This window comes from Crocodylus siamensis, chromosome 1 (genome assembly GCF_052110815.1).
Source record: "Crocodylus siamensis isolate JL-2025a chromosome 1, ASM5211081v1, whole genome shotgun sequence".
In the NCBI taxonomy this organism is placed as follows: Eukaryota; Metazoa; Chordata; order Crocodylia; family Crocodylidae; genus Crocodylus; species Crocodylus siamensis.
The window spans coordinates 2,711,176-2,718,632 of NC_143395.1; positions in this window are offsets into that span (position 1 = coordinate 2,711,176).

Genomic DNA, 7,457 nt, shown 5'->3' on the forward strand with positions numbered 1-7,457 from the left:
CACCCATTAGTTATGGTAATTAGACACATTGTGGTAAATAGTGCCATGACGTATGGACTCTGAGTCTTTCTAAACAGGCAGCGTGTAATAAGGAAGATGGCTAGTAATTGCAGGCTCAGACAGAAAGCTCAAACACAGCTTGATTTCCAGCTTTGTCTCCCTTGTTTACTAGGAGCCCACACCTGTTTGGAGTAATGTACAGTGTACAGGGTGGCTGAGTGTTATACTGCAACCAAATGGTTCATTACACACGGGAAGAAAAGAAAAACCGGGTCTTTTTCAGGGACTTATCATAGGCATGTGGGAAATATTTCCACTTCCAAGTGAAAAAAGCTTGGTTTGGGGTGTTCAGCACATGACAGGAGGTGGCCAGGCCCCCAGACACCCTGACCCTTGGCTGTCAAACAAAGGCCAGTGCACAGTGATGTCGGCCCTCGCAGGACTGAGGTCGGCCAGGGTGCATCCCATCACAGCTGATGGTCTTTCAGAGCCCTGAGCCTGCCCCATGTCAGGGTGCACCTCTCTCCTGCTTGCACACAAATGCTTCAGGATACCCAGCAAGGGATTCCCTGAGCACACAGGGCAGGATACGCTAGAGATGGGAGATTCCCAGGGCACCATCTGCAAGTGGGGGAACCTGGGGCTCCCCTGCTTGCAGAGCTATGATCCAACATGGGGTGCAGCAGATAGATACGGGCACCCTAAGCATGCATGCTTGGTCCCCTGAAGCCCGGGAGCATCTGCCTAGGGCAGCTGGAGAGCACTGGCAGCCTTGAGCCATTCGTGCTCTTCCACCATAAGCAAACAGACATTAGACATGAAAAAGAAGCAAAAAATATTGCAAGGTTCAGTCACGCTCGCAAGTTTGGGCATTTGTGGTGGGGAACAGGACTAGGACATCCGTTCACTCAGCTTCTGTGCCTGCATAAAAGATGTCATGGCATCACAGAGGTGACATCTCTTTGCCACCTTGGAGTCTCTTGAGCTGTCTGGAAAGGGAATACGAAGTTGTTAGGCAACATAGCACAATGGCTCTTCAACGTCTCACCCTTTGCAACACTGAAGAAGCTCAAGGACTTGCAGCAAGGATAAAAGTGTGTGAACGTGCAGGAGGATTGTGGCTAGCAAATTGGTTTTAATTAGCTTGATGCTTTCTGGCTAGCTAGCACAGAAGCCTTGTAAATGAGAATTAATTCATCCACCTTAAGCTAATGCAAACCCATCTTGGCATAAAAGTCAGCCTTTATTTGCTGTGTTATCTGAGCAGAAAATAATGCCTAATTATTATTAGTTCTGAGTAATGCTTATGAAAATTGCTCGACATTAATTTTGCATGGCTGACTGGTTAATGGATGCGCAAGGGTCTTATAACCCTCCGCAAAAAGACTAATAAAAGCTAAAAACAAGGGGAATATGTTACTTTAACAGCTATTAGTAGAAGATTGTGTCTGCAAGCATTAATACCTGTATTTATTTTCCCTTCTATTAATAATATATCAACAGATTATAGAAGCGGTGGCAATGGCTAGATGTCATGAAATCTTCCTTAGTGCTGCATGCTTTTTCAGCTGTGGCGTTCTTCCCGCAAAGGAAATGATGGATGTCCTCCCACTGGTCTCATTTTTGTCTGAGGGTAGCGTAGCGTACTGGAGTCGCTAGCACGCAGCGTGGACAAATCCTCTATTTGCAGGGAGCTAATGGGTGAGCTGGTAGGTCTTCCCGCTCCTAATGGCTGTAAGGCTGCGATACTGCAGGAGAAATTAAAGCAACACGATCCCATGCGGACACCGGGGAAGTGCTCGTGTGGGGTCTAATCCCAGCTCTGCTCTTGATTCACCGGGCAGGTTATAGCACGAATCTGTGCCTCGACTTCCCTACTGGTGAAGCGATGATAATCATTCACCTTGGTATCCCACAGTTGCACTTAGCCTCAATCCTGTGGGCCAAATCCAGCACGTGGAGCCATGTTATCCAGCCTGCAGGGCTTCTCACGGGCCTGGAAATTTGACAGGGGGGGAATTGTGGCAGCATTAATTGTCACAGTTTGGCAATTTATGCTGTCACCAGCCCCCCCACTCCATAATGTCTAGACCCACAGGGAGCCCTCGGGCTCGGTGACACGGTCCCGTGTTCTGGATCATGCCAGCATGGGAAGTCCCTTCCCAGCTGAATCCAATATGTTGAGTTAAACCAGGGCACAGGGTTGGGCCATGGCTGGATCCAGTGCACAGGACCGGGCTGATGCACAGGATCGCCCTATGGACAGATCCAGCGCATTGGGCCGGGCCAGCCTGCTGGATCAACCCACACACTGACTTTACCAGCCAGTCCCTTGCTGGATCCAGCCCACGGACCGATCGCACCCATGGGATCTGGCCTGCAGGCTGGCGCTAGGCCCCTCATCCCGCCCACGGGTTCACAAGTCTGAGCTCCACTGCCATAACACATTAAGTTGCAGAGATAAAGATAATTAATTTTAAAAAGTTGGGTTTTTTTCCCCCCTATATCTCTATCCATAGAAATAAAACAATCAACATTAGCAAAACTCTGCTGCAATTACCACAGTTACAAAGGAAATTTGGGGGTTTCAGATCGTGGGGGGAGAAGACCCAGTCAACCTGTGATCAAAGGAGTGGTTTCCCCAGCCAAGGATTCTGTTTTTAAAACCTAAAGGTTGTAGGACACCGTACGGACGATGAGGAAACTTTCTTATGGGAAGATTTTTTCAAGTGATTTGAAATCAGAATGAAACGCGCTGTTCTCTCACGATCACGTTATTCGGTTCTGACTCTTCGTTTTTTTAAAAACACGTGTCGTCTCATTATGGTAAGTTATGTGAAAATAGGTGAAACGGGAGGAAATTGCAACATTTCAGCTCCATCCAAGGGAAACGTTTCGACCAAGTGGCTTGGATGTGTCTAAACTGAACTACCTCAGAATCTCTGTTCCACCAAATATTTGGAAAGGTGGGTTTGGCCACTCAATTTGGGATGAAAATGTTGGAATTTCCCCATGAACATCCAACTTCTAATTTTCTGACTGGCTCCGACGCGTTAGCGAACGTCGATTCTCTTCACAGCTGTGCCAGATGCCCAAGTCAAACCCCGCAGCGACTCACCAGCACGCCTGAGCTGTCTCCAGATCTGAAGCTGAGAGGTTTTTTGGCTCGCCTGGACTTTTCTCAGAATTAAGTATCTACCCTTGGAGAGTAGCTCTGCATTGTGAATGGTTGTAGACCCATCCCAGTCACTGGGTGGCTGCGCAGCCCAGCGGAGGATGTTCCTGGGGCCAGATCTTAGGGTCAACATTCAAAGCAAACAGAGAGTTAGACTCGCTGAAGAACGGGATGGAGAGCAAAGCTACAGTTATATAAACCACTGTGATGCTCTCACGTGGACTATTGACTTCTCTGCCAGTCACCCCATCTCTAAAAATGGATAGCAGAAACCGAGGGGGGTCAGATGCAGGAGATGAGATTGATTAGAGCCCTGGGGAGGCTTCAGTGGAACGAGAGGAAGGAAGAACTGGGGCTGGTTAGTTTGGAGAGGAGACAAATGAGAAGGGACTCGCTGGAAGCAGACGTGGTAATGATTGTTATCGGGAAGGCAAATCAGGCCCCGCAATTTCCCCTGCCTCATAGCGTGAAAACAAGAGCACATTCAACAACAACTGAAAAGCAACCAATTAACCAGGCACGCACTGAATCGCTACTTCTTTTAACCCATGGAACTCATTGCCACGTGGCGTCACGGAGGCTGAAAACCTGGGAAGGTGCCGGGAAGGAAGGGGCAGGTTTCCAGAGGGCAAGAACATCCACAATTGCATCTCAGGAAACAATATTGCCACGAGGTGAGTTCAACGAGTAACGATGCTAATATTTTCAAGTCGTAATTTCAGACCAGTGGCAACTTCAGCACGCTCATGTTTTGGGGGATTAGCTGCCAACAGTGAAGGGTTGTGGGTTTAGCTGCCAACAGTCAAGGGTCAGGAAGAAACTTGTCATTGGATGAGGTTTTACCTGCTTGTCGGCTGTGATTTTTTTCTAGCTTTCCCTTCTGAAGTGGCTTCCCAAGGGCAGCGTTATGATTTTGGCCTAGCTGGACCAATGGCCTGATCTCCCATGGCAATTTCTGTGCTATCCACATCCTCTCGGCATTGTGGGCCAACGTGGAGGGGAAACCAAGCTTGGCCTCACCTCTCCTCCAACCCTTTCAGGACAGCTGGGGATTTGGCATGAAGCCTTTGTGCTCCTCCAAGCATGTGTCCATGCAGGGCATAGACATGTTTGTAGTCCCCTCCTGGCTGCTGCAAATTTACACAGGGACAGGATCCCAACCCCCCCGAATTTAGAGATCGATCAAGATGAACCGCTGAGCACAGTAGCGTAGGGAGGGGCGGAGGACCAAGGTACCACAACAGCAGCCACTGCCACTGCTGGCCCAGCCACGTCTGCTGCTGCAATTGGCCTGCCCCCTGCCATCTGGGGTGCACACCCAGGACTTCCTGCACTGGGAGTTTGGGGTGTCTCGAGGCGTCTCAACAAACAAGCATTCATGTTATTTCCCAAAGTGTCTTTTTTTTATTCCTTCCTCCCTCCTTTTCAGACAAAGCACCATGCCTCCGTGCACCACGCTGCTTTGTAGACACAAAGCCGGCAGATGGCACGCTCAATCTGCTTCTCTGAACGCTGCCTCACATCAAAGGAAGCAAATGAAACACGCCGAGTTTGGCGGTTCTATTTTGACCTGAGCAAACAGGCTTGTTCCTTTCCAGCAGGAAAATGAGTCCTCCCCCCCCCGCCCCACCGCCCAATTTTGCTCTCTTTTAAGCCCATTAGTTTGCTCTCATCAAGCCATAACTGACACATGTGAAAGCCAGGGAATCAAAGATAGAGCCCACAGGCCAGATCTGGCTCATGAAGCTGCTCATGAAGACTACCAGTGACCACTGAAATTTGGGGGATACGGCCAGGGAGAGTGGGGGGCACCAGACTCCTGGGCCCAGTGGACATGGCGATCAGTGGCAGGAGGGGTGATCAGTGGACATGGTGATCACTGGCCTGACACAACCTTGGCCACGTTGTCTATTGTCATTGCCACGACGCTACTTCCCTGACCACCAGCCCCTGCTGCCTGGTCTGTGCTAGACCCAGGGCTGGAGTTGGAGCTGCTACCATGGCACAAGGCCAGAGCCACTGCTGCATGCCCGGGTCAGAGCAGGACCTGCTATCACCATGGCCACCTCACTGGGCTGAATCTGGCCCACCGAGAGCCCCAGGTCTGGCCTGGGACACAAGATGAGTTTGACACCCCTGTATTACACCGAATCAGCCATGCTTTTGTTTTCTATGCCGCATTTGTAATCTGAGGTCCAACAGAGAGAGTTTCTAGTGTAGAGGTGGAGAAAGGATGCCCACTTTTTACTTCTGTGTCTACAGTGGCATATTCGGCAAGTGCCTCAGTTTATCCCTCCATCTATTAGGCATCTAGGTAGATTTTGGGGCCAAAGTGAAATCCTATTTGGAACCCTGCTTGAACCCTTGAAAATCCACCCATGCATTTATTAGCATGACAAAAATTTTTCTAAGCCTTAAACTAAGTCAGAAAATGCCATGAGGATGAGGAGAAGGACCCACTTTCTGTACTTGTGGGAGTTTTTTTACATGCGGGGACAACATTTTGGTGCCTAAACCCACTTGGGCACCCAATAGGGGGCCTAGGGTCATAGTTTCATAGTTTCATAGTTGGTAGGGTCGTGAGGGACCTGAGCAGATCGTCAATTCCGACCCCCTGCCATGGGCAGGAAGAATGCTGAGGTCAAACAACCCCAGCCAGGTGATTATCAAGCCTTTTTTTGAAGACCCCCAGGGTAAGAGCAAGCACCACTTCGCTTGGAAGTTGGTTCCAGATCCTACCCGCCCTGACCGTGAAGTAGTGCCTCCTGAAGTCCAGCCTGAACTTACTCTCGATCAACTTGTTGCTGTTATTCCTAGTTACTTCACATAGTGCTCGGGGGAACAGGGACTCCCCCAGTGCCTGCTGGTCCCCCTGACTAGTTTGTAACAGGCCACTAGATCCCCCCTCAGCCTTCTCGTGTGGAGGCTGAACAGGTTCAGGTCCCGTCGCCTCTCCTCGTAGGACCTGCCCTGCTGCCCCCGATCACGCGAGTGGCCTCCTCTGAACCCTCTTCATGTTGTCCACTTCCCTCCTGAAGTGCGGCGCCCAGAACTGGACGCAGTACTCCAGCCGCGGCCTGACCAGTGCCGCACAGAGGGGGAGGATCACCTCCCTGGACCTGCTCGAGATACATCTGTGGATGCACGACAAGGTGCGGTTGGCCTTCCTGACCACGTCCCCCCGCTGCCGGCCCATGTTCATCTTGGCATCAGTGATGACTCCAAGATCCTTTTCTGCCTCTGCCCTGATGAGAGGGGAGTTCCCCAGCCTGTAGGTATGGTGCTGGGTCTTCCTCCCCTGGTGCAGCACCTTGTACTTGTCGGTGTTGAATCCCATCCTGTTCTCATCTGCCCACCCCTGTAACCTGTCTAGATCTAGTTGTAGCCTGTCCCTCCCTTCTAGCATGCCCACATCCCCCCACATCTTAGTGTCATCAGCAAATTTGAACAGGTGCTTTTTACCCCCTTGTCCAAGTCGCTGATGAAGATGTTGAACAGTGCGGGCCCGAGGACCGAGCCCTGGGGGACCCCACTGCCCACATCCCTCCAGGTTGAAAATGACCCGTCCACCACCGCTCTCTGGGTGTGGCCCTCCAGCCAGTTTGCCACCCATCTGAGTGTGTAGGCATTGACATCACAGTCACCTAATTTTTTTAATGAGAACGGGGTGAGAGACAGTGTTGAAGGCCTTCCGAAAGTCCAGGAAGACGATGTCCACCGCGACACCTGCATCCAAGGATTTGGTGACCTGGTAGTAGAAGGCCACCAGGTTGGTCTGACAGGACCTGCCTTGAATGAACCTGTGTTGGTTGCCCCTGAGCATAAACTCTCCTGTTGGCCCCTCGCAGATGTGCACCTGGATAATTTTCTCAAAGATCTTCTCCAGGACCAAGGTAAGACTAACGGGCCTGTAGTTTCCTGGGTCCTTCTTCCTCCTTTTTTTGAAAATGGGAACCACATTGGCCCTTTTCCAGTCCTCCGGCACCTTGCCAGAGCACCATGAGTGCTTGTAAAGTCATGTCAGGGGGCCGCAATGACCTCTGCCAGTTCCCTAAGCACTCTGGGGTGGAGATCGTCAGGACCTGTTGATTTGAACACATCCAGTCCCACCAGAAGTTCCCTGACTATGTCCTCACTGACCCTGGGCCTGGCAGTGCCTCCCCTGGGTCTGTCGGGGATCCCAGTGGGAGGATGCCCTGGTCCCTGCTCAAAAAGTTGGAGGCAAAGAAATTGTTAGTCTTGCAGATAAAAATACCTCTCCAGAGATGCTATCAGCTGAGAG